Source organism: Fundulus heteroclitus, chromosome 3 (assembly GCF_011125445.2).
Source record: "Fundulus heteroclitus isolate FHET01 chromosome 3, MU-UCD_Fhet_4.1, whole genome shotgun sequence".
Lineage (NCBI taxonomy): Eukaryota > Metazoa > Chordata > Actinopteri > Cyprinodontiformes > Fundulidae > Fundulus > Fundulus heteroclitus.
Genome location: NC_046363.1, coordinates 25547606 through 25556409, shown reverse-complemented (window position 1 = coordinate 25556409; position 8804 = coordinate 25547606).

Sequence of the window (8804 nt, the reverse complement as noted above, 5' to 3'; positions counted from 1 at the left end):
GGTGAGGACCCTTTCATCGCAGCATCATTCCAAGCTCTTTTGCCTTAGTTGAAGACACATTTCTGCACCAAAAACATGCTAATTTCCACTCAGGAAATTAGCATGTTTTTGCCCTACTGTTTATACTTCTATATAACTGTCTGGAGAGATGAATGTGGCACCTTCAGCCATCTGGAAATTGTACCCAGTTTGTCTTAGTTTTCTGGCATTGAGCAAGTAGAAATGATTTTGCTAACCCTAATTTACCTACAACAGGAAAGGTTTTAATCTAATTTAATCTCAGATTAAAAAAGATCATGTGTATTTCTATACATACTATGCAAACGTCTGGTTTTATCTGTGTCTTTGCAATATATCCTGTGAATTAAATATCCATTTCCAGTGCTACACAGACGACATCCAGCTCTACCTCTCTTCATCCTTCCTCTCACCAACCTCTGTCTCTTATTGTTTAAATGAGATTAAATGCTGAGTCACGCTTAAACTTCCTCGTATAAAACTAATAAAAGTGAGGTCCTCCTCACTGATTCAAAGTCAATTCTTTCCAAAACCAACTACCTCTTTATCAGTATATATAATTCCAGCATTTCCTCCTCTCCTCATTTTAAAAAATCGTGTCCTCCTGAAAGCAAAAAGCTTATATAAATAAAGTCGCCCGGTCTGATTGCTTTCTCCTACCTAACACAAGTGCCCTGCTGCCCATATCTGTTTAACATATTACTCCAGTCCTTCAGGAACTTCCTTAGATTCCCATTACACACCGCATTCACCCCAAAAACCTTTCGACTCACATTAAAGCTCATCAACGACCTTTCTGTGCTCACCACCTCACCTCCTCCATCCGCCTCACGGTTCCAACTCTTTACCTGACCTCTGTGAGAATTAGAGCCATCAGCTGGGAGATAGATACACACCATCTCTCAGAGCCCTATTGACCTGACATCCATAATACTAACTCCTTCAGCATCTTTGTTTCACACCTACAGAGCCTGCATGCATCGTGTGATGTTAGGTCTTTTTTGTCTTTTTGTAATCTTGTATGTTTTTTTTTTTTTTTAGCTTTGTTTTATCTTGTCTTGAATCATTTTTATCAAGTACTTTAGATTAGACTTCTTTGATTTTGGCTTTCCTCAGTGCTACGCAGATTGCCCTTCCTTTAGGAATATAATATGGATTAGAGTCTCGACAACATTGTTATCACTAGCTTCTTTTGTTAAAGTCTTATCTTATTACTTTGTGGTTTTCATCTCCATCCCTACCATAAACCACATATCACAAGCTGTTTTGTTTAATCTACCTGCATTGTTGAACGGTTCCCTTCTGTATAAAATCATCCCATGGTGATTTGCAAGCAAACAGAGCGGGCTTTAATGAAGCAAACTTTTGTTTATATGTCATGGCAAATAAAAGCAGTTTCCAAGAGAGAGCCGTGCCGGTCTGCGTGTAAAGGCAAGCCTCCCATTGATCATTTGAGTACACCAGAAGCTGTTGGAACAGATAAAAGTGCCACTGGGTTCAAATTTAATCTGTCTGTTTTGCGCTGCTGCAGCAGGAAACACCTCGGGACACCTGAAACCACCAGCAGAAGAGAGAGAGGGATTTGGTAAGACAGCTCTGTGGCTCTGCGTTACAGACTGCGAGCACTGGATGGGGCGGGGTTGAGCCAGTAGAACTGGTAGTGGGGAGGACAGTTGTTCTAAAAGGCTGTCATTACCCAGACAAAGTGGCATAAAGGCATGTTCTACAAAGACAGATCACATTATGCAACAACAAAATGATTCACAGTCACGAAAGGTTTTACAGACACAGACCAAACAATTAAGTTCAGGAGCCTGCTGAGTGGAAGCGGGTATGACCAGTAGGGGGAAGCATTGCCTGAGATTTATGCACAGGACTTGAGCTCTGCAACAGGTGCACCCACAGTCCCCTGCACTGGTTGCAAATCTGCGTTGACATATTCGAAACTGCCACTTAGAAAACCTTTGAGCGTCTATTGTCTTCACCTGACTCAATTTCTGTGCTTTTAATTATTTAAAATCAGAAAAATATTCAGAATTCCTATTTTTTATCTATTAGTGTTAATCCACCCAAGTACAGTCACACAAGTATTTTTTTTTTCTATCTTCTGTATTAATAGCATGGTCTACACTTATTGGCACCCACAGTAAAAGGTGTGCTAAAAACCCTTTCTTTAACTAAAATATGAAACCTCACGTTGAAAATGTTAGAAAAAACGAACTTTTAATTTGAGGACATTTGATTAATGGGCGAAAATGCCACTATAAGAAATAAATGTTTTAACAAAATCCAGTGAGCCACACTTTCTTGGTAACTCGGTTATTAAAACCTTGAACAAGCCTCTTTTGCCAAATTAATAGCACTTAATCTTCTATAAGATTTCCCAAAGGTTGGATCATCAGATTATGCTATGGGGACTGAGATTAACACAAAGAAGGTTCATTTGTGTCTGGGGAACCTGTTATGTCTTGTGTTTTGGGTCACAGTCCTGCTGGAAGACCCATGAAGACCTTTATTGTTTATGTTTTGGGATTTCAAAAACTCTTTGGTGCCATGCCTTCTAGCACAGATCACAGGCCCTTCTGATCAGGCCCACAGCATCATGAACTCTCCATCGTACTTAACAATAAGGGCCTTTCCTCCATGCCAGACAATGCTGTTTAATTATTGCTCTAATTGTAGACATGTAGCTGTTTTTGGCAAATCGTTATTTTCTGATGTAGGAAGATCAATGCACATCTCACTGGTTCGGCATGTTCTATAGTCATTCATATTCTGATGATTGGATGAGGGAATTGAGCCTCTGTGACAAAGAAAGTCGTGGATTAATCAAAGTGAAAGTAATTAAAGATTTCTCGATGATCAAAGTGAAAGGTTTTGATTCAAAAATGTTTCAGCTTCCATGTCCTACAATTACAGGTTGAATGTTTCTAAATTTTCCAATAAAAATGGTGTTGCTGTTGTAAAAGCTGAATTTATTTTATGGATTCTTAAACCTTTTTTTTTTTTTTTTTTTACCAGAGGCTTCACATGTTACAGTGATGAAACTTCAAACTGTGTTTATTCTATCTACGGCCTTAACGTTTTTCCCTGGTGCGCTTTGATGTTGTTGCATCACTACTAAAGTACAACTCTGCGTAGTTTACACACCCTCGCCAACCAGACTCCTCCAACAACAACAACAACAACAACAACAGCAGAACGAAGAAAAATAAACATGTCAGCGACGGTTCGCGTGTTTGCTTGCACACGACTGTTGAACAGGAATTTCCAGCAAAGGTTAAGACATTTAAAGGCGTCGCCAGTGACTCATGGTGATGACGATAATGACGCCGATCGTATTGATCAGCATGTGGGAGGAATAACAAATACATTTCCAGGATGTGGAAGTAAAAATGTGTCATACAATTTCTGAGAAACATTTGTTTTGAAGCAAGAGCCAGGGAATATGTTGTGTAAAAATGGTATAACTCTGTCAGACGGTAGATTGAGGTGGCCTTTCAGTTTTTAGGAAAGAAGTGGAACCAAGGAGCCCAAACAGGTGTTACTCTTGGCCGCCCTCAGCACCTCTACAGCTGTAGATCTTTAATTCCTCCACAGACACACACACATACACACACACACACACATTAATAACACATCCCAGCCTCTACAAGCTCCAACAGGTGTGAACGCTACAAAATATGGAAAGTTGGTGGAACTTTTGGACTAAACGCATCGCTGCCTCTGCCTCAGAAACTTTAATAAGACTTATTTTTTTTATCATTGCACTGAATCCCTCATGCATTAAACCCCCCCCCCCCCCCCATAACAATCACGCACGCACACGTACAAAGCTGCCCCACACGCATCGGTCTGAGGCAAGTGTTTGTCATGGATTGACGCCAAGCAGGAAGGCGAGCTCAGACATGATGAAGGCCCCCAGGGTTGCGTGGGTATTTACGTCTCGGTTGTGTGTCATTTTAAGATCAGGAAAAAAAAGATTTACTTGATAAAGTAGTTAAATACGGGGCAGAAGCGTTTTAACTTGACTTCAATGTGCACCTTTACCAGTTTCCTCTTTCTAAAAGAAACACCAATATTCCCATATCTTTTCAAGTTATAGTTATATAACACTATTTTTTTTTTATACACGTGACTCTAGTTTTATTGAATCCTCTGTCGTCTCTCACCCGGCGTGTGATTCTCTCATATGTACGGCTGGTAAAACAGAAGGATACCTGACAGTTGATGTATACCCAAAGTGAAATGTGTACATCCAATCCTGCCAGCGGAGTTTTGCTCCACAGACTCTCTTCTGACAGCTTAATGACTAGCTGTCCACGTATCACTCCGCTCGCTGCTTCAGCTGCAGAGGCAGGAGGAGGAGATGTAGGCGATGGAAGCAAAACAATCTGGAAGACTGACAGCTCTCACCGAACCGCAGTCAAATGCTGAGGATACACCGGAGGTTCTGCCTGTTAATCTTTTTTTTTTTTTTTTTTCCCCCACTTTAGCAGCAGTTGATTGTAGAGCAAAGGTCTTCTGGCAGCAGCTGGCAAAAGTGTAGGAGTTGAAAAGTCAAGTTTTTCCATGTAATTGCATGTGTGCAAGGAAGAAAGAGAAAGAAAGCTGGCTTTGTTTGCAACCTGTGATGCATGCATTAAGTTGTTGGTGGGGGAGGTACAACAGTTGCACTACTTACTATCTTAGAGGAGAAAATGATTATTATGAAATGAAACCGGTTGTTGAACGCGTTTACCATTTTTACATACAGAAGCAACTGCTGGAAAAACAAGAAGTGCGTGCAGACACACGTATGCCAGTAAAAACAGCCACAGGAGGGTTTAATATTAATGTTTATTGTGGGTTTCTTTTTTATGTGTGTTCTGTTAGAGAGAGCAATCTGATTATGTCAAAGGAGCCTGAAGTGGTTTCCCGATTTTACACCACTTAAGAGGAAGGGAGATGTTCTTTTCTTCTTTTAAAACACATTTAAAACACAGAGAGCTGTTGACAGGTTCCTATTATGACTGCCGGGGATCTAACGGTGCAAAACATTAGGGTTAGAGTGCGTTATGTTTTGTCATGTAACAACCAATAACCTCAAAATAATTTATTTGGATTTTAGCTGATCAACACAAGGTAGGCCAACTGTGAAGTGAAAGAAAAGCTATGTGCCGTTTTAAAAAGGCTGTACAAAATTAAAAAAGCCGTGATGAAACCTGTTTAGGGTTGTCATGTCACAAAATGTGAAAAAAATATGGGTTATAAATGCTTTTGTCAAGGCACTGTGATTGTGTAATCAGTGTAGGATTACTATGCATCTGGGTTGTAAGCTTAAAGCAGTGGCTCCCAAACTTATAATCAGCTCCACATTAGGAAATACTAAGCTCTGCGATATAATAATGGACCTTCAGGATAAAAGGAAAAAGTTCTCCTCTAACCAACATCTCAATAGAATTTTTTGAAAATTTTCTTACTGTTTTGCACTTTCTGTTGTTAGCAAGTCCTACAGAGACAGAGAAGACATTTCCCCTTCGTGGCCGCCTGATTCAGTCTCCAACGGGGTTCTCTTTCAACTGTTCAACTGGATTTTGGTCTCTGTGACATCACAGTAGGCATATATTGTCTTTGTTTTACTTACAAAAAAACAATTATTCCTACGCTATAATGCAATTAATAACATTCATTGTTAATTTGCTAGAAATAATTTGGGAAAAAATAGCAATAAACATTAACTAAAAGTATTAAAAGACTAAAAGTATTGATAATGTTACTTGTATTGTGTGTTTTCTTTTCCTTCTTATCCATTTTTATGTATGTATTTATTGGACCATGAGTCCGGAAAAAAGTTTATCTATCTATCTATCTATCTATCTATCTATCTATCTATCTATCTATCTATCTATCTATCTATCTATCTATCTATCTATCTATCTATCTATCTATCTATCTATCTATCTATCTATCTATCTATCTATCTATCTATCTATCTATCTATCTATCTATCTATCTATCTATCTATCTATCTATCTATCTATCTATCTATTAGGTGAACTATTTTATTGTGCATACTATCATTCTTTGCTGCCATTTTGCTCCTATTGGAGTATCATTGGTATGACAAGCTGATGTTAGCTGGTTAATTAGACAAGCTTTTCCGCTCGACTGGTCAGCCTACGGCCAGCTGCTTAACAGACACGCTAATCGTAGCTCGACAGCTAAACTGTTTTGCAGTCAGACATATTTTCAAGCAGCTGAATTTGTCTTTCTGACAGGAGAAAAGTAAAGGAGCCTTGTTTCTGCAGGCCGACTTTCTATGGGTGGCAACAGGTGGGGGGAAGGGAAGGGGATGCTGCACTATGTACCCAAGGACGACAACTGTTGCTTTCTCTGGGATCAGATCAAAAGGGTTTTAAATCAAAAAGAACTGCAGTAGGTAAGATTTTCACAGGTTAGAAACTAAGTTTGATATGAACCTTAATATAGTTTAACCGGCCCATTTCCTATTTCTTCACATGTGTTTTTCTATACATATCCATTTTCAATGTTTCTTGTATCAGGGTGCAAAGTGTGAATTGGAAAACGACTTCAATGACAAACATCTGAATTTAGCTAAAGGTTACACTTCATAAAACCATGTAAAGCAAAAATAAAATATAAATAAAATGGCAACAATGACATACGGAACTTGAAAATAAAACAGAGGCCAAAACATTTAAAAAAAAAAAGGACCCAATGTCACCAGGCTTTCACAAAGCAACAACAACAAAGCAAAGAAGCACACCACCAAACGGTGACACTTCAGAAATCACTGATAAAGAACAAGCAAAACAGCATTTAAAAACATCAAAGCCTGTAAGGAAGTCCATCAACGCAAGGCGGAACAAAAAGGTCTCATGGAACATTTAGAGAAACAGTGAATACAACAAAACAAAATTTTGACGTTACAAGACTTTGCCACGAAATAGCAAAAAAAAAAAAGATAAATTTAAACGTTAGGTTTAGGATTTCTTTTTAAATCTTACACTGTTTTCTTGTTAGCAAATTCCTTGTTTCCATTTTTTTTTAAGCTGTGTTTTGCGCCTCCACGCTACGACAGATAAGAGATAAGATTTGGGAGAGACAAAACACAGTGAAGCAAAAGAAAGAGATTTGAGAAGGGAACAGGAGGAACAATAACTGACCATGAGAACGATAAACAAGTTGAGGGTCGGGGATGACAAGGGCTGCAGGGGAGGGCCTTCAGGAAACCTGAGGGAAGCAAATTCCTTTTTATCCCTGGTTCACTTGAAAACAGCAGCTGGGACAGGTGTGCTTTTACTGATGTGCACAAGCTGCCTGCTGCCTCCCTGTGAGCTCTCTCTGTGAGTGTGTGTGTGTGTGTGTGTGTGTGTTTTATATGCTGAGTTTGTCTGGAAGCAGACCGCGTGTTAGCTGAGGCTTTGCTGTGTGCATTTACGGTCGGAAACAAAATGCACAGATCAGAGTTTGTCCACGAGGACATAAATAACGCAAAGTTGGTATTAGTGAGGGGAGCCTGTTGGAGTTTCTCTAAGACACAACATACTGAACGGATGAAGGTTGTGTGACACATTTTAAAGGGATCGGTGCAGTGAGATGTGTGTCTGTGTGTGTGTGTGTGTGTGTGTGTTATTCATGGGGCATCAGGAAACAGAGGGATCCTGTTTAGGAGTCACTCATTGTTCAGCTGCTTAACCCCCTCAAGTCCCACACACAACCTTTTACACACACACCAACCTTTACCTACGGGTTTATACCTTACCCTAACCTAAACCTAATTGACACCTTACTGCTATTCTTAACCCCTAGCCCAGAAAAAAAAAGTGAGGACCAATAAAGGGTCCTCACTTTACATCAAAGTCCTCACTTTACTAGTAAAATGAGCAACAAATGTCCTTGCTCAGCTGCAAGTACAAGAACACGCACACACACAATGGTGTCGCAAATTGGCTGCGGACCAAAGACGTGCACAGATCAGCAACAAGACTGTACTTTGATTTCCTGTCCAACACTTAGCATGCCGTCTCTTCAAAACAAGCCCACGGCGTCTGATGAGGGGTGTGTCTGACCAGACTCGGCGGCATTGTCCCTCAGACATCAGTGATCTTTATCTCTGCACACCAGAGCAAGAAGAACAATGATCACGGCTTTATCTTCTCCAGAGCGCATCATTTACTGATTTTATGCAGCTACGCCCCCCTTTCCTTTTCCTCCTAAATGACTGATTTGTGTTCACAAACCTCCTCGCTTATTTCTCGGCTCTGACTCACCCGTCTGCACCATCATGTCCCACCTTGTTGTGCCCCCTGCTACGTTTTAGTTGTTTCCGGACTTCTTTTTTTCCTGAGTAAGTCAGCCTGGCTTGGATTTGGGAAAGAAAATGCTGCTAAGGTCTATAGTTTATAATCGACGTAGAAGAAGCTCTTTTGCCGATGAGATTTGATATTAACATTTTACCCATTACAAGTTTGACATTTGTTGTTTAGATGACAATAAAAGATTTGATGAATTGTCAAAAAAGTGATAATTCAAAGGATGATACTGCCACATTTTTCTCTCACACAAGATACACTTGGAGTGTTTGTTGCTAAAATGCCTGATCACGAGCCCAACTGACCAAAGCTCGATGGCCGAGTTAAAGTTGCAGAAGAATGTGACCACCTCTGCACGTTTACCTTAGTGATGGTTGGACAGAAAAGGGGTTTTCTTTACATCAGTCCCAGAAAAACATTTACAACAAGTAACTACTCTCAGCGGTTCTCTAATAGTGAGTTTAGAGG